Genomic DNA, 26,848 nt, shown 5'->3' with positions numbered 1-26,848 from the left:
CAATGAATCTTCTCATGTGGTTTTTCTTCCACACATTTCTGTGACCCATAGTGATTTTCCAGGGTCTCTCTTTAGCATCCTCTAAATATTCAAAATTCATCCATTCATCTAGATAATACAGAAAGAAAAAACACAATTTTCAAGGTGTAAAATTCTTGCCATGTATTCTTTGAAAAGTATGTCTGCTTAGTAAGTTTCTGTAATAAAAGGTCAACTAAACTCATTTTCAAAAAATATTTACTGTAGATGTTATAGCTTAACAAATGTATTTGCAAAGCCTGAAAACTGAAGTAATTTGTCAATATTAAAGTGATACTTCAAGTAGGCAAGAAAGGACAAAGTAATTACACAGTTTAGTACTAATTTATGCTACATTTATGTAAATATCCAAAGGTAAGTTATTGTGGTAAGTAGATGGAATAAAAGATGCAGATAATATAGGAAGTCACCTCAAATCAGTATTTAATTAGGTAAATAAGAAGCCATTAACGTAATTTGTCAGCACCTCTGTACTGCACTCCCATTGTCTTTTGAACTGTTTCTTTTTAATTGAGCTAAAACTTACCTAACATAAAATTCACCACTGAAAACACTTTAAAGTGTATAGCTCAGTGCTTTTAGTACTTGCACAATGTTGTGCAACTACCACCACTGCCTAATTTCATACCATTTTTGCCATTTCAAAGAGAAACCTTGTACTCATTGAGCAGGGATCACCATTCTTTGCCCCACCCTTAATCCCTGGCTACCATTAATCTGCTTTCTCATTTTATGGATTTTCCTATTCTGGGAGTTTCATATAAATGGAATAATAATCAATATGTCTAACCTTTTTGCTGGGCATATTGTCTTAAATGTTTATCCATGTTGTAGTATGTACCAGTACTTCACGTGTTTTATGGCCAAATAATTTCCATTATATTGATATATCACTTTTTGTATATCAGTTCATCACATGATAAATATTTGAGTTGATTCCACTTTTTAGCTATTATGAATAATTCTGCTAAGAACATTTGTGTACAAGTTGTTTTTTTTTTTTTTTTTGAGATAGAGTCTCGCTCTGTCACCCAGGCTGGAGTGCAGTGGCGAGATCTTGGCTTATTGCAGGCTCTGCCCTGGGTTCACTCCATTCTCCTGCCTCAGCCTCCTAAGTAGCTGCAACTACAGGTGCTTGCCACCTCGCCTGGCTAATTTTTTGTATTTTTTTAGTAGAGACGGGGTTTCACCGTGTTAGCCAGGATGGTCACGATCTCCTGACTTTGTGATCTGCCCGCCTCGGCCTCCCAAAGTGCTGGGATTACAGGTGTGAGCCACCTCACCTGGCCCCACAAGTTTTTGTACTTGTTTCCAATTCTGTTGGGTACATATCTAAGAGTAAAATGCTTATCCTATGGTTATTTTGTTTAACATTTTCAGAAACAACAAAACGGTTTTCCAAAGTGAACTCCCTGTTTTACATTCCTACCAGCAATGTATGGCAGGGTGAGAGGTTCCAATGTCTTCACATCTTTGCCAACACCAATTTGCCTTTTATTTTTGTTTTAACCATTGCCATCCTAGTGAGTGTGAAGAGTATCTCATTGTGGTTTTGATTTGTTTTTCCGTGGTGAGACTATTAAATGTGTATATTTGATATGTGCATATCTTCTTTAGAAAAATCTCTATGTTCAAATTATATATGCATTTTTAAATTGCTTTTTTGTCTTTTTGTTGTTGAGTTGCACAATTATTTATATAATCTAGGTACTTGGAACTTATCAGATATATTATTTGCAAATATGTTCTCTCATTCTGTGGATGACTTTTTAACTTTTTTAATAATGATCTTTGGAGTACAAACATTTTTAGTTCTGATGAAGCCCAATGTATCTATTTTTCTTTTGTTGCTTGTGCATTTGGTGTCATATTTAAGAAAGTGTTGCTTAATAAAAGGTCACAAATATTGATACCTATATTTTCTTCTAAGCGTTTGATATTTTAGCTCTTACATTTAGAACTTTGATCCATTTTAAGGTAATTTTTATGGTGTGAGGTAGGGCTCCAAATTTATTCATTTTTGTTTAGCTATTAAGTTTTCCTAGCACTATTTGTTCAAATGATTGTTGTTTTCCCATTAAATGGTCTTGGCATTTTAATTTTTATTTCTTTTTATTTTTGTATAGTTTATTAAAATGCCCAGCTCCTTCATTTTGATTTTAATAATTGAGTCTTTTTCTCTTCCTTCCCAGGTTAGTCTACTTGAAGGTTTGTCAATTTCGTTGATCTTTTGAAGAACCAGCTTTTGTTAATGTTGATTTGTCACTATCAATTTTTTATTCTCTATTTTACTTATCTCCAGTCTATTTCTTATATTTCCATCCTACTACTTGCTTTGGGTTTAGTTTGCTTTACTTATTCCAGTTCCTTATGGTAGAAGTTTAGGTAATTGATTTGTGATTTTTTTTTTCCATCTGAATGTAGGTGTTTACAGCTCTAAATTCTTTTCTGTGCACTGCTTTTGATGCATCCCCAAAATTTTATTATATTTTCATTCTCATTTATTTCACAGCCTTTTCCAATTCCTTTGTGATTTCTTATTTAACTCTTTGGTGTTTTAAGGACAGGTTGTTTAATTTCCAACTATTCATAAATTTTCTATGTTTTCTTATGTTGTTAATTTCTAATTTTATTCCATTGTATTTCGTGAAGATACTTTTGGGGATATCAATGTTTTTAAATATATTGAAACTTATTTTGTGGTCAAAGATATGATCTATCCTGGAAAACATTTCATGTGTACTTAAGAAAAATGTGTATTCTGCTGGGTTAAGTGTTCTGTGTATCTCTTTTAAATTTAATTGATTTATAGTGTGATCAAGTCCTCTTGTTCCTTGTTGATCTTTGTCCAGTTGTTTATCCATTAATAAAAATGGGAACTTGATGTATCCAACTATTATTGTTGAACTATTTCTCCCTTTAATTCTATCAATATTTGTTTCATATATTTTGGGACCCTCTCATTTGGTGCACATTTGTTTACAATTGTTATAATTTCCTGAGAAACTGACACTTGTATCAATATATAATGTCCACCTTTGTCTCTTGTAACAACTTTTTACTTTTTTTTCAAATATTAATATAGCCACATCCCTTCCTTTTTGGCTACAATTTGATTTGAATATCTTTTTTATTATTTTATTTTTAATTGACTTGTGTTTTGAAATACGAAGTGAGTCTCTTCAGACAGCACATATTTGGATAAATTTATGCATCCATTCTGCCTATTTCCACCTTTTAATTGAAAAGATAAATTCATTTATAGTAATTTATTTTCCCATTTGTTCTTTATATTTCTCATTTTTTGTTTCTCATTTCCTCCATTACTTTCTTCTTTTGTGCTTAATTGATTGTTTTCAATGTACCATTCTGATTTCTTTCTCATTTTCTTTATTTTTTTTTTTTGTAATTTTCTCAGCATTTATCCTGAGGATTACAATTAACATTTTAAAATCTTAAATTTATAACAAATTAGTTTGAATTAATACCAACTTAGTTATGATAATATACAAAACTCCTGCCCCTTTACAGTTCTTTCTTTCTCTTTATTGTGGTTATTGTCACAAGTTAAATCTTCATATATTACATTTAATGTAATTTATAATTATTATTGCATGCATTTAAAACATTATCTCAGATGAGTTGTGTCTCCACCAAAGATATGTTGAAATCTTCATCTCAAGTAGTTGTGAACATAGCTTTATTTGAAAACAGATTTTTTTGCAGATATAATCAAGTTACAACAAGGTCATTAAGGTTGGCCCTCATCCAATTTGACTGGTGTTCCTATAAGAGGGGAAAATAGCTATGTAAAGACATGGACACACAGGGAAACTATCTCGTGATGTCAGAGACAGAGATTGAAATGCTGGCAGCTGCAAGCCAAGGAACATCAGGGATTGCTGGCAAACTACCAGAGGCTGGGAAGAGGCAACAAATGATTCCCTTCTAGGGGTTTCAGAGGAAAGAGCTCTGGTGACACTTTATTTCAGACTTTAAGCCTCCAGAACTGTGAGACAATAAATTTATTTATTCAGTTTATATATGTATCTTTACAGGCACTGTAAAGATTTGCATTACATTTCACAATTCCTGCTCTCAACCTATGTAGCGATTACTATAGCAAAAGGACATCTTTTCCTGGACCCAGATTATGCCTTGCGTGTAGGAGGAGATTAGTAGAAGGATAAACTAAGTTTCTAATGGAGTCAGGGAAATTTTGACTGTGGATAAACCATTTTAGTTGTGAGTAAAATGTTGAAAAGTGCTGTTTTGGCTGAGAAACAACAGAAAAGAGTTGTAGATGAGGGCTCTTGTGCCAAGTCATGAAAGTTCAAAATAACACGAGTTGTTTTGGAAAACATAAGAATTTCCATATTACAGGATATTATTATTTGAGATGAGAATGAAAGGATGTACTAATAATGACTCTATAAGTTACAATTGTGAAAACTTGCTTCAACTAGATTTAAGAAGAAATAGAGGAAGACTTGTACTCATATAACTTAAAATATTATGGTTTCTGGCATAGCAATATCCAGGGATTCAAATCACACCATCTGGACTCTCTTTTTGTCTCCACCCCTTGCCTCTTCTTTCTTGTGTGTTGGCGTCATTCTCAGTAGAGTTGACAAAGATGGTAGCCAAATCTGGTGACTCACATCCATCAACTTAGTTACCCTAGAGGATGAGAATTTTGTTGCTATTGTTATTGTCATTGTTTTTTCCTAACACCCTGTGAAAAGTTCTGGGTAGGTAATTGATTGGCTCATATTTGGTCATTTTATATTTCCGGGGGCGCTCTGACTATCTGAGTTTGATTTTACATGCTTACCTCTAGGCATAGAAGGGGCAGTGCCAAAATCCTTCTCAGCAAATAAAATGAATTATTCAAATTCAGATTATTTTAAAATTACATAAGAATAACCTTCAAAATGGATTATGAGCAGTAAAAAGGACAGAAACAAAAGAAAACCAGAACCCAAACAATTGTTTACACCTGAGGAAATAAAAACTTGAGTATGGTAAGTGGACAGAACCAGATCATGATATACAAGAAATGAAATGTGGTTTGTCCTGTAGGAAAGAGACATTGAGCACATTTGGTAAAAACAAACAATGACATGAATATGTTTGCATATTAGAAAGAGGACTCTGAGGATTGTGTAGAAGATATATCGGAGATGGGTGAGTCTAAGGCCACTGACAAATAATGTATCTCAAGTACAAAGCTTTTTCCTTATCTGGATGCATTTTTCTAATGTTTTTCATACTCTTCAGAGACCTTGGGACACGACACAAAAATAGTGTGCTTTGTTTAAGCCGGTTATGCAAATATGATTCCATTGTAAAATATAAATTATATATATAGTATTATATAATACTGGCTTGTACTTTTCAAATACTACATTTTAGAAAAATGCTAACAACTTTCTTCTGAATTAAATATGTCTTTCTCTAGAATATTTTTATTTCCTGTACACATTCATGTGTTTATGCATACATAATGACAACTGAACTATTCTGGTATCATGCTCTTTATATAAGCATTATAAATTCTAAAGAAGATATTTTGAATAGTCAAATAATGAAATAATATCATTTAGAAAATAGTAAAATCAACCAGACTAACTGAATATTCATCACAATTCAACATATGCTAATATCACAAATCACTTATTAAATTTAAATTCTTGACGATTTTGCCTTCCTTTAGTGTGTATTAAACATTAGCCTGCAGTGCTGGCTAAGGCTCTTTACATAATAAAGGTCACCCATATTCATGTAGGCTCTCACAAATGTTTATATTTATTTTAGATCAGTAATCTTCTGTGTGCTTTGTGTAAAAACACACTGGAAAAAAAATACTTCCAAACCAGACATCTTGCAGCAGGGGATAAACATGAAGATCAGAACTTTGAAATTCTTTTGTAAACAGAAGACTAGTATCACTGAAGCACAAAATATGTCAAGAGACTGTGCTTGCTTATTTATTTCTGTTACATTGTATTGGCCCTTGTCCTAAGTTTGTATTTGCATAGTGTTAGGCATGCAGAGAAAAGAGTGTGTCTATTTGCATTTTTAACATTCAGTGTCTTTGGCATAAACGAAGGTAGGCAATTTGCTCTCATAGTCCCTCAATACATTTCTTATCATGAAAATATCTCCCTACTGATTTATTAACATGGTGTGCAGAATGAGTCAGAATATTATTGAGGCAAACTTCAAATATCAGTGAAAAGTTTAGACTCTTAGTTAAATCTGCATCTCAAATGTGATTTTTAAAAATACTGTTATGAGATTTAGTCATGCACTCTTTCCTCAGACATCCCATCAACCACCCCCAACCATTTTATGCATTTGTTGATACAGACTTTGCACTGACTCAAATATCTATTTCTAACATTGAGGAGTGACATCACTTGGAATCTTAGAGTAGGCTAATAATAGGTTGATTCATTTCAACTAATCTTCTAATGTGTAGGACAGTCTTAATGCAAACAGAAGAAACAAACAAACAAATAGCAAAGGCATGTTTTGAAAACAGCAGTCAGATCTAGGGATTCAGATACAATTCATTTGAAGAAAGCACATATATAAAAGCTTCAGAGAACAGAGGGTTCAATTCCAGCTTTAATGCTTATTCATTGGAGGAATATTGGTCAATTTCTAATGTGTTCTTTTATTTTTCAATCACAAATCATTTTTTAAAATTAATACTTAATACAACCTATAGTGTATCAGGAATCTCATCTACCTCAATTTCATGTGATTATACCTATCCCATAGCTTTGTTTTCAACCTTGTATTTAAAATGACATGTGAAGGGCTTAGCACAATGCCTCACACATTGTAGAGGAAGGGTACTCAATACATATTAGTGGAATGAATACATGGATTGAATAACATCCACCAAACCTCATGAAGATCATTCTAAAATAAAAGGACATCTTCCTAAGTATTCAAGATGGTCTGTTTAGCTATGAACACATTAAATTGCACAGGGCAGTTTCAAAGTTCAAAGAAGAACCAAACAAGTCATAATTATTATGTCTTTACCACTCACAATATTTTAATTAAGTCTACTTTGGTTTCCAAAGTATTCGTATGCCTCACCTTGCAAGTACTATGGTATTATCACAGTTTGGCAGTCTTATACAATAATTTTTTTGTTCATATATATAAAAAATCAAAAAAGCATTGCACAAACTGGTCAAACCCATTATAAGTTACAAATGCACACAACATGTCAGAATAAAATAACAGTTCAACTCCATGAATGCCATTTGCTATTATTAGCAATGAAAATGTTTATTTAGCATGGAATTTCTTATTTATGAAAATTTATAATTGCTGACATACATTAAGCAGAGAAATTTCAGTAATTTAGCATTAAAAGGGCAAAATGCATTACAATGTGTTTGTAATACACATATAAAGTTAAAGAGTAATAGAATGAACCTCATGAATCAATACTTTGCTAAAGAAAGAAGAAGTTAGTACTTTGCAGAGCCTCACGGGACACTCCTTGATCTCATTTCCATCATTCCCTCACAACAAGTAACACTTTTCTTAATTTGGTGATAACCATTTTTTCCTAAATCTTTGTAGATTTATCACAGTAATAGATATCCCTAAATATTATGTACGTATTTTAGTTTTGCTTTTTTGTGAGCTTTATAATAATAGGCTGACATTGGGTTGATTCTTCTCTGACCTTCTGTTTATCCCTCAGAGTTGATTTCAGATTTAGCAATGAGGACTTGTGTAGCCCTATTTCAATCATTTTCATTGCTCACAAGCAGTGACTCTTGAACCTTTTGATTTCAGCCCCCTTTTTATTGTTTTCTTAATGCATACTAAAATTACTTTCCCATCAATCTGAGTTTATCATGCCCATGCCATCCCACCATCCCCCAGCCTCCTGCAAAAACGAGTATGCTTGCCAGTTCTGGCATTCAGGTTTCTTCCTCCACCCCCACACATTCCACCCCTTTTCAGGCAATGCAGAGTAACAACATCTAGAACTGCAGATCTGATTTCTTACGGGTATGTGTCTGCTGCTTGCTTTGCTTGTTTTGTTATGCTCCTTGTTTGTGCGAGAACATTAAATTTACTAAGTTATATGAAACCCTTATTTCCCTGGACTCCTATTACGTGCTCTCTTCTTACTAAACTACTATCCCCAAGAGTGCTTATAAATTAGGTCTTGGTATGGCAAACCATCTCATGCCTTGACGGGCTAAAAACTTCTTTAACTACTTGATTCACAGATAATGGTGCGCCTTCCCTAGATCTAGCCCTCTTTCATTTTGGTCTGTGCTTTTCCCCACACTATAAACCCAATCTTTTCATATATATGTGTGTATATACGTGTATATATATGTGTGTATATATGTGTATATTAGTGCATATATAATGTATATATACACTAATGTATATATTCACTAATATATATACACTATATACATATATACACTATATATACATATATACACACTATACTATATAATGTATATATAATATATACATTAGTGTATATATACACATATACACATGTATATACACATATATATGAAATATTCATATATATATGCATATATATACAGAAGCACACATATATGTGCGCGTGTGTGTGTGTGTATATATATATGCTTCTGTCTCCTAATATATATATTAATACTTCCTACAGGCCTTTTGCTAGTCGCCAAACACATCCATCTGCCTCAAGCTGTTCGGCATGGGGGTGGACCTCCCTTTTGTCTCAACAATCTGAGAAATACTAAGCCCATTGCTTGATAAGCTTTAGATCGGTGGACTTTTTATCTTTTTATATTCCCTTTCTCGGTGGATGAAGAGGGGAGTTACGTTGGTAATACTTGTATGCTCTCTTTTTCAGTACCTATTTTTTATCTTATGACAATAGTAATAAGATACCTACATGCCATTCACTCAGTGCATTACACACTCAAACATTTGAGGTAGGAGATGATCCTATCTCAAGTGAGAAAGCAGCACCAGATAAAACCCTCCAGACACAGAGAAATCATTTGGGAAGATTCCACAACACCGTGCCATCCAACCGGAGGTTTAAGAGAATGTGGCCAGAAATCTCAGCCATGGGCAAACCATAGGCTTACATTTGGTAAAGTAAGGTTTTTATTTCCATAGATAATGGATAAATAATTCCAACGGGAGAGTTAAAGCAGACTTTTGAAGAAGGGGAAGATAACATTAGCTCTCAAATAGTTCAAAATTGTTTTTTTAGGGATTGTAAATTTGCTAGAAAACGAGGTGTAAATATAAAATGTAATTAAGAGTGAGAATGGGAACTGACTAAAGAAGGCCTAGGAACTGAGGTAAAACTCTCAGGTGACTCAAAAAATGTTGAGTTTGGCTCGAAGTTTGGCACAATGGATGTTGCATTTGTTGTGAAACTGTCCCCACCAAGTAGATATGCATGTTTTCTTCAGAAGCCCAGCAATGAGGCCAGCACAGTGGCAGGAAACTGGGGGCTTCCAGGCTTGAACTGATACAAACTCTGAGGTGTCTTTGATGAAAGGACTTGATTGGCATCTGTGAAAACTACATTTCTCTGCAATACTGAGGAGAAGGCTTGCAAGGTAGAAATGTTCATTACATAAATTAAAAGGTAGCATTACTCATTCTTTAAGTATGATAGATAAATTCAGACCAGGCATACACCTGCACACACACACATATATACATGTACCTACACACAAAACACCATTAGAAAAAAATACCAAAAATAAGAAAATGTGAAAAAATTCTCTAAGTGGGAGTGAATGAAATGATCATTTTCTTCATATTTTCCTATATTTTCTACAATTAGGAGTTGTTATATTTATTGGAAAAATATTTATGACAGTAAGAATACAAATTGACCCATAATAGTTCTTTGTTTTCCTAGAAGCTGTCAGAAAAAGTCTGCCATAATTTCTTCTGAAGTTAATATTCTTTCTCGTATTAAGACTAATGTTCAAAATAATCTATATTGATAATGTGGATGTGAATTTACAATAAAGAAGGGCAGAGGAGAGATATACTACAATGAAATGGTCACATGGCAGGAAGAACACGACACCAGGCAATCTCTGGTACATGTTCAGCATAGCCCGATTTTGGTCTATTCTGTGAAGAAACTGGATTTTGACATTCTCTGTATCCAATTTGTTTTCTTCTGCTGAAGACATGATTCTACATTTTAAGCACTCACCATTCTGGAAATAATCATCTAACAAAAGTGTCTTGGGGCAAAGTACTGCCAGATTTGCTTAAACTGTAAGGAGACAACCACAAAAAAAGAATCCCAGATAGTAAAAACTGGGTATACAGGCATATCACTTATTCACACAATCATATAAGAAAATATTAATTTGGTAATGTATTCAACAGTTGTTAATAATTATCGATAATTTTAGGTGACAAACTTCTCTGGTTAATGGACAGTCAGACAGAGTCTTTGACTTTTCACAACCATCACCTTAGTGATAGAAGATGATAATAAGCAAGTGTACAAATAGGGACACTCAATCATAATTACACAAATGATGCCTTGAGACACGACTTCTATCTCCTAAGAGCATCATGAGAAGAATAAGATAATCTCAATAGTCAGCAACCCCAGAATATTATGGAGACATGGAAATATTATCACTTTGATATAATCAAGCCTCATTTTTTGTTTTATACTTTTTATTTATTTTAATTTTTTTATTTTGTGAGTACATAGTAGGTGTATATTTTGATACAGGCATGCAGTATGAAATAAGTACATCATGAGGAATGGGGTATTCATACCTTCAAGCATGACGCTTGAAAATAACTTAGAGTGTAATCAACCCTCATTTTGATTTTATCTTTTTTTCTGCCACAATGGAGCAGAAACCATTTAATCACCAGGCACATATACACACACACACATACAGCAGCACATATTAGGGGACTGAGATTCTTTTTGTTCTGTTCTTCCCCTCCTTTCCACAGAGTTTGGTCCCAAGGGCACATCTTTTTTTCCCAGCTTTTTTGAGGTATAATTGACAAATAGCATTGTATATATTTAAGGTGAACAAAATCATGATTACATATACATATATATTATGAAATGATCACAATCAAGTGAGTTAACACATCCGTTATCTCGCAGTTTCCGTGTGTGTGTGTGTGTGTGTGTGTGGTGAGCACAGCTGAGATCTATTCTGTTAGCAAATTTCAAGTATATAATACAATACCATTAGCTGTAGTCACCATATTGTACATCAGATTTCCAGAAATTATTCATGTCATGGGCACATACACCCTGCTAAAAAACCTAAGCTGCAACACACAGGGAATTAGGTCATGGATACAGATTATCCCTTTGTAATTATTTGACATTGAATCAAGATGACCAGGTCTTTGCAATCTTGTATCAATCTGTCTGTGCATCTGGGCACCCAAGAAGGGGCGTGGCCTCTGGCGAAATGAATGGCAGCTGTAGCCAATGGGGTGCTACTTTCTGGGTCCAGCCCACAATCTCAGCCAATGTTCACCAGTGGCTCTTGTTTCTTTCCTCCTCTTTCTTCCTGGGAACTGGTGGGTGTAAGATTGAAACCCGGTGTGTGGGGTTGCTGCAGGAGGGAAATAGGTGAATGCACAGCAAGATGAGTGGAAGGTTTGGTTAAAGGACAATCCTGAGTGTCTCTGGAACCATGAAGAAACCCTCTGGGTTATGTACATGGAGGAGAGGAAGGAAGTACAAGGAAAGTGCTGCCCAGCCTCATAATGCCAGCCTGACCCAATCACAGAATGACTTGCTAACATGTTTACTAGTTGACTTTAGGGATGAAGAGACTTGTCTTCATAACAGAGAGATTGTGTCCACCTCCATGTAGTGAACATTTTCTTCTCTCATTATAAAAGTAAAGATAGAAGTAAAATCATTAAAAATGGAATTTCACATATAAGTAAAAATAATTTAAGCAAATATAGTAAATTTAAGTATCAGATTCTTCCCTATTTTGAAATGGGCAGGTCTTCTGAGGATGGCATTAATCACTAGAAGAAAAAAATGGAATAAAAAAGCATAAAATATTTAAAACACAATTGTGTTTTCATCCCATTTTCATTTTTATGGGAGTGCTTTTTTTTAAGTTGAAATGAAGTTAACAGGCATTTCCTGAATCCACACGTCTAATAAGATACTGTTTAAAAACACAAGGAAAAGAAGATAGGAAGGAAAGAGAATATTTCATGGCTTCAGAGCTGGATGACATTATTATTTTATCTTTAATACTGTTATTTAAGGGTATCATTGAAGAAAACCATGCATGTTAATTTTTTAATACAAGGTGGGGTATAAATTAACAACACAAAGAGTGTACAAATATTTATCATGTAATGTGGAGTTAAAAGTTCCATGAGTTTAGTGGGACATGAGAGGTGATCAGATAAGCTACACTGTCAGGACACGGGTGACAATGTTTAATGAATGAAATTATCTCGAGAACTGTGGAGAGCAGAATGGCTTAGTTGTAAGTGCCAACGCATTCATGAAATATAAGGCACCAGAGCACATGCAGCCTTATTCTGTTAAAATATATGTGTATGTTCTTAAAGAGTGATAAGTGAGTCTGCAAGTCTAGTTTGAAAGCAAAGGTATTCATGATGACTTTGAGCCAGGGACTAGTATTTAAGAACTATGCTTTAGAAACATTAATCTAGAATTAAGATGTGTAGTGAATTTAAGTGGTTCTAGATATTCACTGAACTGTGAGGAAAGATAGAATTGATGCAGTGCAGATGAGCCCCAAAGTGGGCTTAGCATGTGAGGGTTTTCGGCTTTGCCCGGGAAGGAATTCAAGGGTAGGATAGAAGGAAACAGCTTTATTGAAGTGGCAGTGTTACAACTCCATGGTGTCATAACTCCATGACTGCTCCTGTAGGGCAGGGCCAGGGCTGTTTGCAGTCATATTTACACCTACATTTAATTCCATATAGATTAACGGATAGTTTATGCAGAAATTTCTAGGGAAGATGTAGTATCTTCTGAGTCATTGGGTCATTGCCGTGGTAAGGGGTGGTAATTCCCAGGTGTTGCCATGGCTTAGCAGTGGGCGTGTCTTATGGAAAGCTGCTTCCACCTCACCTCTACTTTAGTTAGTCCTCAATTTGGTCCAGTGTCTGAGCCCTACCTTTGGAGTCAGTTCCCACCTTCTACCTCAGAACGAGCATTAGAAGGAACATGAAGCTGCAAGATGACTCCTAACTTGTAAATTATGTGACCCCAGTAGGATTTCTCAGCTAGTACAAATCTTAGTTTTCTTATGTCTATAAAAAGGAGCAGAATATCTACTACACAGAGTGTTCATTAAAGTTTGGAAAGTATCTGAATGTACATTCCCAATAATTACTATTTCTTCCTGTCTGTGTCTGTCAGTCATCTAGGGTTCTATCAATTATTGTAGTCTAAGAGTAGAGCATTAGTTATGAGGATAAACAGGAGAATAATAGAACACTTAAGTAACCTATATCCATGATTTTACTCCCAATAGGAAATGATGAGTTGAAACAAATGGTCAGTTATGATAAAACATTCTGAAACCCTTTTTTTCACTGAAAATAATTACTAAAATGGAGAAAACACGATAATTTTATAATTGATGGATTAAAATATTTGATGTGCTATGTATTTTAACTTATTTCCTAATCATGGAAAATTTTTGGTTAAACATTGCAGTATATGGAGTTGGATGATCTGAAGTGATGCCAAACTCAGGCCTCAAAATAAATTTTGAGAAGTATGGGGAAATTTGGTGACTCTGGCAACAAGAAACATTTTGAAGACATTTTGGCCCTGCATCAAATGGATCATCTGAATTTAAGGAGTCATCACCAGGGGAATTCTGTTCTTTCTTTGAAAACAAAATTGGTCTTTGTTTATGAAATGTATCATGTTTAAAGAATTGCAAAAGAGGAGATCGTTTCTAAGTTGTCTTATTTCATTTGTCAGTATTTTTCACATAATAAAAACAAGTTATCTCCTCTACTTCTTCCTTGAGCTGTTCCCAAAGGCTCACAAAAAGAGAGAGAAGAGAGCATTAGAAAGAGCAATGCCACTTAGAAACCACATGGCAGGATTATGTAAGAGAATAAAAATAACATAAATATACATATATACATATGTATATACACACATACACAAACATATATGAGTGTATATATGTACATTGTTGAGTAAGAAATAGCAAAAATGCTGTTTGATTCTGTACCTAAAACTGAGAATACATCTAAAACATCCATAGGATTAATGGAGCCAGAAGCATAGAATAATAATAAATAACAACTTCCTAGAATTAGTAATGCTTGGCCCAAATAACTTTTTCTCTGAATTTAAAATTAATAGTTTAATTAAATAAATTAAAATAAATAAATATTTATTTATTTATTGAGTCAGAGTCTTGCTCTGTCACCTAGCCTGGAATGCAGTGGTGTGATCTTGGCTCACTGCAACTGCCACTTCCTGGGTTCAAGTGATTCTCCTACCTCAGTCACCCAAGTAGCTGGGTCTACAGGCATATGCCACCACATCCGGCTAATTTTTGTATTTTTTGTAGACACAGGTTCACCATGTTGACCAGGCTAGTCTCGAACTCCTGACCTCAAGTGATCCACTTGCCTTGGCCTCCCAAAGTGCTTAGATTACAGGTGTGAACCACAGTACCCAGCCAAATATGTGTTTATTTTTTAACTTTGAAAAAAAAATAAATTGAACGAATAAAATCCCCAATGAACTATTACCCAAAAGATAGTTGATGTGCAATATTGTGGTGTATGTCTATTTTCCTGGGTTTCTAGGTCAGGTGGGGACTTGGAGAACTTTTCTGTCTAGGTAAAAGATTGTAAACGCACCAATCAGCGCTCTGTGTCTAGCTAAAGGTTTGTAAATGCACCAATCAGCACTCTGTAAAAATGGACCAATCAGCACTCTGTAAAAATGCACCAATCAGTGCTCTGTAAAATGGACCAATCAGCTGGATGTGGGCGGGGCCAAATAAGGGAATAAAACCTGGCCCCCTGAGCCAGCAGTGACAACCCGCTTGGGTCCCCTTCCCTGCTGTGGAAGCTTTGTTCTTTTGCTTTTCATAATAAATCTTGCTGCTGCTTGCTCTTTGGGTCTGCGCTACCTTTTTGAGTGGTAACACTCACTGCAAAGGTCTGTGGCTTCACTCCTGAAGTCAGCAAAACCAAGAACCCACCAGAAGGAAGAAACTCTAGACACATCTGAACATCTGAAGGAACAAACTCCGGACACACCATCTTTAAGAACTGTAAGGCTCACCACGAGTGTCCGCGTCTTCATTCTTGAAGTCAGTAAGACCAGGAACCCACTGGAAGGAACCAATTCTGAACACACTATGGTTGCTTCAAAATCTTGGCTCTTGTGAATAGTGTTGCAATAAACATAGGACTGCAGATATCTCTTTGATATCCTGATTTCCTTCTAGGTAAATACCTAGCTGTTGGGTAGCTAGATCATAAGGCAGTTTTATTTTCAGTTTTCTCGAGGAACCTCCAAACTGTTCACCATAGGGGTTGTGCTAATTTACATTCCCACCAACAGTGTATGAGTGTTCCCTTTTCCCCACATCCTTGCCAGCATTTGTCACTGCCTGTCTTTTGGATAAAAGCCATTTTAACTGGGTGAAATGATGTCTCACTGTAGGTTTGATTTCCATTTGTCTGATAATCAATGATGTGGAGCACTTTTTCATATGCCTATCTACCATCTGTATGTCTTCTTTTGAGAAATATCTATTCAGACTTTTTGCCCATTTTAAAATTGGATTATTAGCTTTTTATCCTATTCAGTTGTTTGAGCTCCTTATATATTTTGATTTTGAATCTCTTGTGACATGGGTAGTTTAAAAATATCTTCTCCCATTCTCTGGGTTGTCTCTTGACTTTGTTCTTTGCTTCTATAGAAGCTTTTAAACTTGACGTGATCCCATTTGTCCACTTTTTCTTTGGTTGCCTGTGTTTTAGGAGTATTATTCAAGAAATCTTTGCCTAGTCCAATGTCCTAGAGAATTTCTTCAATGTCTTCTTTTAGTAGTTTTATAGTTTGGAGTCTTAGATTTAAGTATTTAATCTATTTTGTTTAGGTTTTTGCGTATGGTGAGAGACAGGAGTTTCATTCTTCTGCATATGAATATCCAATTTTTCCAGCACCATTTATTGAAGAGACCATCCTCTTCCCAATGCATGATCTTGTCCACTTTGCCAGAAATAAGTTCATTGTAAATATATGAATTTGTTTATGGGTTCTGTATTCTGTTTCATTGGTCTATATATCTGTTTTCATGCCAGTACCATGCAGTCTTAGTTACTATAGCTCTGTAGTATAATCTGACATCAGGTAATGCAATTCCTCCAGTTTTGTTCTTTTTGCTCAGGTTAGCTTTGGCTATGCTGTGTCTTTTGAGGTTCCATATAAATTTTAGGATTTTTTTTTCTACTTCTGTGAATGCCATTGGTATTTTGATAGGGATTGCATTGAATCCATAGATTGCTTTGGATAGTATCACATTTTAACAATATTGATTCTTCTAATGCATGAACATCAAATATCTTTCCTTTCTTTGTGTTCTCTTCAACTTGTAGCATCACATTTTATAGTTTTTATTTTAGAGAGCATTTACTTCTTGGTTAAGTTTATTTTTAGATATTTTATTTTATTTGTAGCTGTTGTAAATAGCAATTATTTTCCTGATCTCTTTTTTCAGATTGTTTACTGTTGGTGTGTAGAAATGCTACTGATTTTTGTATATTGATTTTATGTCCTGAAACTTTACTGAACTTCTTTATTAATTCTAATGGTTTTTAGGTGGAGTCTTTAGTTTCTCCATGTATAAGATTATATCTTCTGCAAACAAAGATAATTTGATTTCTTCCTTTCCAATTGTATGCTCTTTATTTATTTATTTTTCCTGTTGTCTGATTACTGTAGCTCAGACTTCCAGGACTATGTTGAATAACAGTGGTGAAAGTGGGCATCTTTGTCATGTTCCAGGTCTTAGAGGAAAGGCTTTCAGTTTTATCCCATTTTATCACAGATACTAGCTGTGAGTATGCATATATTGTTTTTATTGTGTTGAGGTGTGTTCCTTCTACACCCAGTTGTTTGATGGTTTTTAAATCACAAAGGGATTTTGAACACTACCAATCAATTTTTCAGCATCAATTGAAATGATAATATGGTTTTTGTCCTTCATTCTGTTGATAGGCTATGTCACAATGATTATTTTTGTGCATGTTGAACCTCCCTAAGTAAAATCCCACTTGGTCATGATCAATGATTGTTATGATGTGTTTTGATTTGCTAGTGTTTTGTTGAGAATTTATGTATCAATATTCATTAAAAATATTGGCCTGTAGTTTTTTTTCTTTTTTCTTTTCTTTTTTTTAAAATGTCTTTGTCTGGTTTTGGTTTCAGGGTAATACTAGCCTCATAGAAAGAGTTTTCAATTATTCTCTCCTCTATTTTTTAGAGTAGTTCAAGTAGGATGGTATTTGTTCCTCTTTAAATGTTTGGCAAAATTCAGCAGTGAATCCATCAGGTCCCAGGCTTTTCATTGCTGGAAGACCTTATTATGACTTCAGTCTCATCACTTGTTACTGGTCTGCTCAGGTTTTGGATTTCATCATAGTTCAGTCTTGGTAGGTTGTATATGTCTAGGAATTTATTCATTTCTTTCTAGGTTTTCCATTTTATTGGTATATGGTTTCTCAAAGTAGCTTCCAATTATACTTTTAATTTCTGTGGTATCAGTTGTAATGTCTGCTTTTTTATGAATGATTTTATTTATTTGTGGATTCTCTTTATTTTTCTTACCTTAGCTAAAAGTTTGTCATTTGCTTTATCTTTTCAAAAAAGTGATTTTTTCTTTCATTGATCTTTTGTATTTTTTATTTGTTTCAATCTCATTTATTTCTTGACTTATCTTTATTATTTCTTTTCTTCTACTAATTCTGGGTTTGGTTTGCTCTTCTTTCACAATTATTTAAGATGCATTATTAGGTTGTTTATTTGAAACTTTTCTACTTTTTTGATATAGGCACTTATGGCTTAAACTTTCTTCTTAGTACTGCTTTTGCTGTGTCCCATAGGTTATGATATATTGTGTTTCCATATTTTCACTTTTTTGTGTGGTTTTAAGAAATTGTTTAATTTCCCACATAATTTCTTCATTGACCCACTGATCATTCAGGAGCATATTGTTTAATTTCCATGTGTTTATGTAGTTTCCAAAGCTCTTCTTGTTAGTGATTTCTAGAGGTATAGCATTGAGGTCAGAGGATATACTTGATATAATTTCAACTTTTTTGAATGTTTTAAGATTTGCTTTTTGGTGTAATATATTGCCTATCCTTGAGAATGATCTATGTGCTGAGGAGAATAATATGCATTCTACAACTGTTGGATGAAATGTTCCATAAACAGCTAATAAGTCCGTTCATGAGGATTAAGTCTGATGTTTCCTGATTGACTTTCTATCTGTGTTATCTGTCCAGTGGCAAAAATGGGGTCTTGAAGTCTCCAGCTCATATTGTATTGGGGTCTATCTCTTTCTTTGGCTCTAGTAATATTTGATCTGTATGTCTAGGTGCTCCAGTGTTGGGTGCATATGTATTTACAATTGTCATATTCTCTTGCTGAATTGACCCTATTATCTTTACATAATAAACTTCTTTATCTCTTTTTTACAGTGCTTGCCTTGAAATTTATTTCGTCTGATATAAGTATAGCTACTCCTGTTCTTTTTTGCTCTCCATTTGCATGGAACATCTTTTCCCATCCTTTTATTTTCAGTCTCTATGTATCTTTATAGGTGAAGTGAATTTCAAGATCATTGGGTCTTGTTTTTTAATCCATTCAGCCACTCTATACTACTTACTTACAGTGTTATTACTGATAAGTAAGTACTTACTCCTGCCATATTATTGTTTGTTTTCTGGTTGATTTGTGGTCGGTCTTGTCTTCTTTCCTTCTTGCTTTCTTATTAGTGAAAGTGATTTGCTCTGGTGGCATGTTTTAGTTCTTGCTTTTATTTTTGTGTATCTGTTGTTTTTTATTTGCAGTAACCATGAGGTGTGCAAACAGTATCTTATAATCCATTATTTTTTTTTTTTTCTTTTTTTTTTTTTTTGAGACGAAGTCTTGCTCTGTCGCCCGGGCTGGAGTGCAGTGGCCGGATCTCAGCTCACTGCAAGCTCCGCCTCCCGGGTTTACGCCATTCTCCTGCCTCAGCCTCCCGAGTAGCTGGGACTATAGGCGCCCGCCACCTCGCCCGGCTAGTTTTTTGTATTTTTTTTAGTAGAGACGGAGTTTCACCGTGTTCGCCAGGATGGTCTCGATCTCCTGACCTCGTGATCCGCCCGTCTCGGCCTCCCAAAGTGCTGGGATTACAGGCTTGAGCCACCGCGCCCGGCCTTATAATCCATTATTTTAAACTGATTATAACTTAACAGTGATTTTGAAACCACCCTAACAAACAAGCAAAGAGAAAACTAATAAAAACTCTACACTTTAACTTCATTCCCCCAAGTTTTAACTTTTAGTTGTTTCTATTTATGTATTATTACACTCTCTCTGTCTTGAAAAGTTGTCGTAGTTATTATTTTTGGTAGGTTCATTTTTTAGTCTTTCTACTCAAAATATGAATACTTTACACACCACAATTACAGTGTTTTAATAGTGTGTGTTTATCTATGAACTTATTATTACCAGTGAGTTTTGTACCTTCAAATAATTTCTTATTGTTTAATAAAGTCCTTTCTTTTCAGGTTAAAGAATTGCCTTTAGCATTTCTTGTAGGACATGTCTGGTGTTGATGAAATCTCTCAACTTTTGTTTGTCAGGAAAGTATTTCATTCTCCTTCATGTTTGACAGATATTTTCACTGAGTATACTATTTCAGGATATAAGTATGTTTCCTCCAGCACTTTAAATATGGCATGCCGCTCTCTCCTGTCCTGTAAGGTTTCCACTGAGAAGCCTGCTGCCAGACATATTGGAGCTCCTTTGTATGTTACTTGTTTCTTTTCTCTTGCTGCTTTTAGAATCCGGGCATTATTTTTGACCTTTGGGATTTTGATTATTAAATGTCTTAATATTAAATAGGCTTATTTGGGTTGACATTTTCTAATTTTGTGAAGAATTACATTGGTAATTTGATAGGGATTGCATTGAATCTATAAATTGCTTTGGGGCCGGGTGTGGTGGCTCACGCCTGTACACTTTCGGAGGCCAAGGTGGGTGGATCACAAGGTCAGGAGTCTGAGAGCAGCCTGCCCAACATGGTGAAACCCCTTCTCTACTAAAAAAAAAAAAATGTGTATATATATATATATACACACACACACAAAAATTAGCTGGGCCTGGTGATGCACGCCTGTAATCCCAGCTACTCACGATGCTGAGGCAGGAGAACTGCTTGAACTTGGGAGGCGGAGGTTTCATTGAGCCGAGATCGCACCACTGCACTCCAGCCTGGGCAACAGAGCAAGACTCCATCTCAAAATAAATAAATATATACATATAAAATAATAAATATATATGTGTGTATATATACATGTGTGTGTGGTATTTATATATATTGCTTTAGGCAGGGTAATCATTTTAATGATTTTGATTCTTCACATCAAAATCATGAAATGAGTTTGGAATGTTTTTCTGTTTGTGTCACTGTTGAGTCATCTATGATTTCTTTTACCAGTGTTTTGTAGTTCTTGTAAAGATATTTTGTCCTCTTAGTTAAATGTATTCCTAGGTATTTCATTTCCACGTTTGTGACTATTTTAAATGGAATTGAATTCTTGATTTGGTTCTCAGCTTGCATGTTATCAGTGTATAAAAATGCAACTGATGTCCGTACATTGATTTTGTACTCTGAAGCATTACTGAAGTTGAGTATCGAGTCTAGGAGTCTTTTGGAGATGTCTTTAGGGTTTTCTAGGCATAAGATTGTCTCATCAAGAGAGACAATTTTACTTCCCCTTTTCTTATTTATTTGTCTTGCCTGATTTCTCTGGCTAGCATTTCCATGACTTCGTTGAATAGGAATGGTGAGAGAGGACATCCTTGTTTTATTCTTTCTAAGGGGGAATGTTTTCAACTTTTTTCCAGTCAGTATGATCCTATACTGTAGCTTTGTCAATATGGCTCTTGTATTGAGGTATGTTCCTTCAACACCTAGTTTGTTGTAGGTTTTTATCATAAAGGTTGTTGTGTTTTATCAAATGCTTTTCCTACATCTATTGAAATGATCATATTGTTTTTGTTCTTAATTCTGTTTACTTGGTGAATCACATTTATTGATTTGTGAATGTTGAATCATCTTTGCATCCCTAGAATAAAACCTACTTGGTTGAGATGAATTATCATTTTGATATGCTGTTGGATTTGGTTTGCTAGTATTTCATTGAGGATTTTTGCTTTTATGTTCATCAGGGATATTGGCCTGTAGTTTTTTGTTTTTGTTGTATCCTCACCTGATTTTGGTGTCAGGCTGCTGATGCTAATTTTATAGAATGAGTTAGGGAGAAATACTTTCTCCTTAATTTTTTGAAATAGTTTCAGTAAGATTGGCACTGGCACTTCTTTGTAAACTTGGTAAAAATCAGCTGTGAATCCATCTGATTTGGGGCTTTTTTGTTTTAATATTTTTATTATTGATTCAATTTCATTACTCGTTATTGGTCTGTTTAGAATTTCTCTTTTTTCCTATTTCAATCTTGGGATGTTGTATGTTTCTAGAAATATATCCATTTCCGCTAGGTTTTCTAGTTTGTGCACATAGAGATGAATCTCAAATAATATTTTGCCTTTTTGTGGTATCAGTTATAATGTCACATTTATTATTTCTGATTGTGCTTATTTGAATGTTCTCTCCCTTTTTCTTGGTTAACCTAGATAATGGTTTATTGATTTCATTTATGCTTTCAAAGAAAACATTTTTCATTTTGTTGATATGTATTTTTTAGACTCAGTCTTAATTTATTCAATCGTCTTTACATCGTTGTTATTTATTTTATTCCCTAGCTTTCAATTTGGTTTGTTCTTGCATTCCTAGTTCTTTGTGCTGCAACATTGGTTGGTTAATTTGAAAGTTTCATCTTTTTGATTTGGGCCTTTAATGCTATAAATTTCCTCTTACCATTGCTTTTGCTGTATCCCACAGGTTTTAATATGCTTTGTGCCTATTTTCATTTATTTCAAACACTTTTTTGATTTTTGCCATCATGTTGTTGTTTACCCAAAAGCCATTCAGTAGAAAGTTGTTTCATTTATATGTCCTTGGATAGTTTTGAGAGTTTCTCTTAGTATTGATTTCTAGTTTTATTTCACTGTGGTCCAGACAGATACTTGATGTGATTTCAGTTTATGTTTTAAATTCATTACGACTTACTTTATGACCAAGCACATGGTCAATTTTGGAGAATGTTCCAGGTGTGGGTAAGAAAAATGTATATTCTGCAATTGTCAGGTGGAATGTTCTGTAAATGTCTATTTGGTCCATTTGGTCTAGAGTCCAGTTTAAGTCAAGGGTTTCTTTGTTGGCTTTCTAACTTGATGACCTGTCTAGTGTTGTCAGTATGATTTTGAAGTTCTGTACTCTTATTGTATTGCTTGTAGTCTATTTCCTATGTCTAGTAGTGTTTGTTTTTTAAATCTGGGTGCTCCAGTGTTGAGTACATGTATAATCAGGATAGTTAAATCTTCCTGTTGTATTGAAAACTTTATCATTATATAATGCTTTTTTGTATTTTTTTTACTGTTGTTGTTTAAAGTCTGTTTTAGCTGATATAAGAATAGCTACTTCTGCTCACTATTATCTTCCATTTGCATAATATGTCTTTTTCCACCTCTTTACTTTGATCGTGTGGATGTCTTTAACCATTCGATGAATCTCTTGTAGGCAGCATAATAATAATGTCTTAAAATCCAATTTGCCTTCCATATCTTTAATGTATAGCATTTAGGTCTTTTAATTTCAAGGTTAATATTGATATGTGAGTTTTATTCATGTCATAATTTTATTAGCTAGTTGCCTTGGAGTCTCAATTGTGGAATTAGAGGATCTGTGAATTATAGGAATTTATACGATCTGTGAACTTTCTCCTTATATGTGCTTTAATTATGGCAAGTATCATCCTTTGTTTCCATGTTTAGAACTCCTTTGTGCATTTCTTGTAGGGCCAGTGTAGTATTGATAAATTCCTTTAGTATCTGTTTATCTGGCAAAGGATCTATTTCTCCATTTATGAAGCTTAGCTTGGCAGGATAAGCATTTCTTGGATGGCATTTATTTTTTCTTTAAGGGGGCTAAAAATAAGTCCCCAATCTCTTCTGGCTTGGAAGATTTCTTTTGAGATGTCTGTTGTTACTTTGAAGTTATTTTCTGTATAGGTAATTTTATGCTTCACTCTAGCTGACTTTAAGATTTGTTCTTTCACTTTGGACTTGGATAGTCTGCTGGCTGTATGCTTTGGTGGTGTTAGTCTTGTATAATATCTTACATGTATTCTCTGAATTTATTGTATTGTAATGCTTGTCTACATCTCTAGTAAGTCTGAAAAAAATTTCCCCTAATTATTCACTCAAATATATTTCTAAACTTTTTACTTTTTCTTCTTCTCCATCAGGAAGCTGATATGTCTTAAGTTTGGTTGGCTTTACATTATCCCGTATTTCTTGAAGGTTTTGTTCATTTTTCAAAAATCTTTTTTTTTTTTTTTTTGGTCTGGGATAGTTCAAAAGGCTAGTCTTTTAGCTCTGAAATTCCATCTTCTGCTTGGTCTAGTCTATTCCTGAAGCTTTGAACTCTGTTTTGAAGTTCATTCACTGAATTATTTCATTTCTCAAAATTCTGTTTTATATACGTATAATTGTCTTTCATCTTCTGGATTGTTTTCCTAGTTTCTTTTTGTTGGTTTTCAATTTTCTGTTGGCTCTCATTGAGCTTACTTACAATCCACATTTTGATTTTTTTTTATCTGTCCTTTCAAAGTTTTTATTTTGGTTAAGATCCGTCATTAGAGAACAAGTGTGGTCCTTTGGGGTTGTCACAACATTCTATTTCTTCTTGGTGCTGGAGTCCTTGTGCTGGTTCCTTCTCATCTGTAGAATATGTCACTTCTTATTTTTGGATTTTCTTTCATTTGTTTTGGGATTTTGTCTTCCTCCCTCAAGGGTGCAACTGTTGTGTATGTTGGGTAGGACCCTTTGGCTTTGTGTCTTTGTGCCTTTAGGAGACCAAGGCTCTGTATGCGTTTCTTGGACATAGCCTCCTTGTAGCAGTTTTCTCAATTGCTAGTTGTTTGCAGGTTGTAACGTTGTTGTGCTGTGCATGTGGTCAGGCTCACTGTCTCCTATAGAGATAAGGAGGTGGAAGTCTCAGGGGGCTTATCTCATTACCAGCCTTGTGCACTTCTGTCAGCAGGAATTGCATTGGGTTGTGCCCAGCGCATCACAACTGCTGACATCGTTTTACAGTGCTCAACTGGTTCAGTGGGTGATACTTGTGAGCAAGAAGCTGAGCACTGTATAAAGATGTCAGCAGTTGTGATGGGCTGGGAAGTTTGACCTCCTGGCCAGTAAGTGGTCCTTGCAAGTGAGAGACAGGTGCAGTGCTAACAGTGGAATTCTTACTTGGCGTTTCTTGGTGGGAGAAGTACCTAGGTGTCCCTGGTAATGAGCAAGGTATGGGGTTCTTAGGGGTTCTACACCAGGCTGTGCTGTCAAGGTGGCTGGAGGGGATAAAGCTGGGCATGGATGGGCCTGGTGAGCATCACCACCGGGCTCTCTGAGGCAGGTGCAAGCACTGACCATGTCAGGGTCTAGGGGTAGCTCTCAGTATGCTGGCCACCCTGCAAGGAGGAACAAAGGTGCCTCTTCTGCGCCATGGAGCCTGCTCAGGGGAAAAGGGGCAGCCCAGGTTTCCAGGCAAACAGATAGCTGTGGGTCTCCCCAAGCTTCCACACTCCAGACCCTGGGGGGAGAGGGTTTCCCCTGGTGTCCGCATGGCAACAAGCCTGACTGCTCAGGTTAGTTGCAAGCCTCCCACACCCAGATTGCTGTGCCATTCTGGACATTCCAGACCTGCTGCAGAAACCAGCCACACTCTTCTGTGTTTTAACAGTGAGGCTCCTCCCCTGCTGGAGATCAGGCCACACGTCTCATCACTCCACATTTTTTTAAATTCGTGGGTGGTGTGCTCAAGTCCTGGGGAACTGAGACCAGGCTAGCAGATTTGTCCTCTGCCCCCACAGGGTCAAGTACCAGTGGTGATGGGGTGTTGAACTACTCTCAGGCAGTGAACAAACCACTGAGTCAGGCAATGGAAGCCATGCTTTCTACCCACTCCCCTCATGGTGGGAAAGGCCAAGCAGGCAGTCAGGAAGGACCAGCGGGTATGGGGGCATGTGATCAGATGCCTCTCATTCCCATGACAATGGCAGTGAGGGCTGTCTTTGGCATGTGGGCATGCCCTGGCCACACTCTCTCCCAACCCGACAGATAGCAAGACCTGCAGCTTTTCAGGTTTCAGGGCAGGAGACAGAGCTGTGGGAGGTGGGGTCCAGGTTCACATTTTGCTCCATCTGCCCAGCACACTGATTGATGTCTTTTAGGCTCCGTGTAGGTTCAAGCAGTGACTCTGAGTGTTCCCCAGGAAACTTCCCATGCTAAATGTCTGGAGCGATCATGGGAACTCCTGTAGCTAGGATCTCAGAGGTCCACCATGGGAATGAGGTACACCAGGGTCCTTCACTCACCCCCATTTTGGGTCTAGTCTGGGCTAGGGGCTGGTCCTGGAGCAGGGCGATGTAAGCAGGAAGCCTTGCTCCCTGCTTCAATCATGGTGTCTTCCATTGCTTCTCTATTGAATTTCAGTGTTTTTTCCTCAAAAGATAAGTTCCATGTGCGAAGGCTCACTTGACATTTGGGTTCCTCCCCACAGAAAAGGTACGTCTCAGCTACATCTAGCCAGCCATCCTTGGGAGGCTATTTTCTTGTATCCTTCAAATTTTATGCTCTTACTTAAATCTGAATGCACAGAATTTTGCTCCCAGCCATGATGGAGTGACAGGACTGAACTTAACCTACTGTCATAAAAAATTAAAAGAATAGAGAAAATACATGAAACAACTGTTTCAGGTAAAAGATGACAAGCAGCCTGGAACGGTGATTGTGGGGACCGTGGGGAAGCACACAAATGAAATGAGTCCTGTGATCATAATTCAGATGTTTGCCTGAGAGAGTTTTTGGATCATGAGCATAAGGAGGGAGAGCACAGACTGAGCCCAGCATTCTCACTGGATTGACAAGATGGGGAGAGGAAATTAAAGGGGTTGAGAGGGCTGGACGTTGTGGGACAGAGTTCCGAGGAAGGAGTCTCATGGTGAAACAGCACTACAGATGAGTACAGAAATACCCTTGAGGCATTGCTGAATACTAGCCCACCCTACATACAGTAGGTAGATTTTTAAAAGACTGGGCAAGTAACGACCAAGGGATGGTAAGTGGAACACCACTCAGAGTTCACACAAGGTAAAAGGATGTCCAAACCATGATCAGACCCATTGGAGAATCCTTAATTCTCATTCACTGAGGCTTTTAGCAGAACCCTAGAATAGTCACACCTTGTAGAAGAGCACAACTGTCTCTGGAGTGAAAGCCACTTCATGCCCACACGAGTGAAATGTGCAGTTAGTCTGCAAAGGGGACACAGAAGTTTTTCAGTAAAAA

This window comes from Theropithecus gelada, chromosome 17 (genome assembly GCF_003255815.1).
Source record: "Theropithecus gelada isolate Dixy chromosome 17, Tgel_1.0, whole genome shotgun sequence".
NCBI lineage: Eukaryota > Metazoa > Chordata > Mammalia > Primates > Cercopithecidae > Theropithecus > Theropithecus gelada.
The sequence above is the reverse complement of the archived record's forward strand: the minus strand, read 5'-3'. Positions refer to the sequence as shown.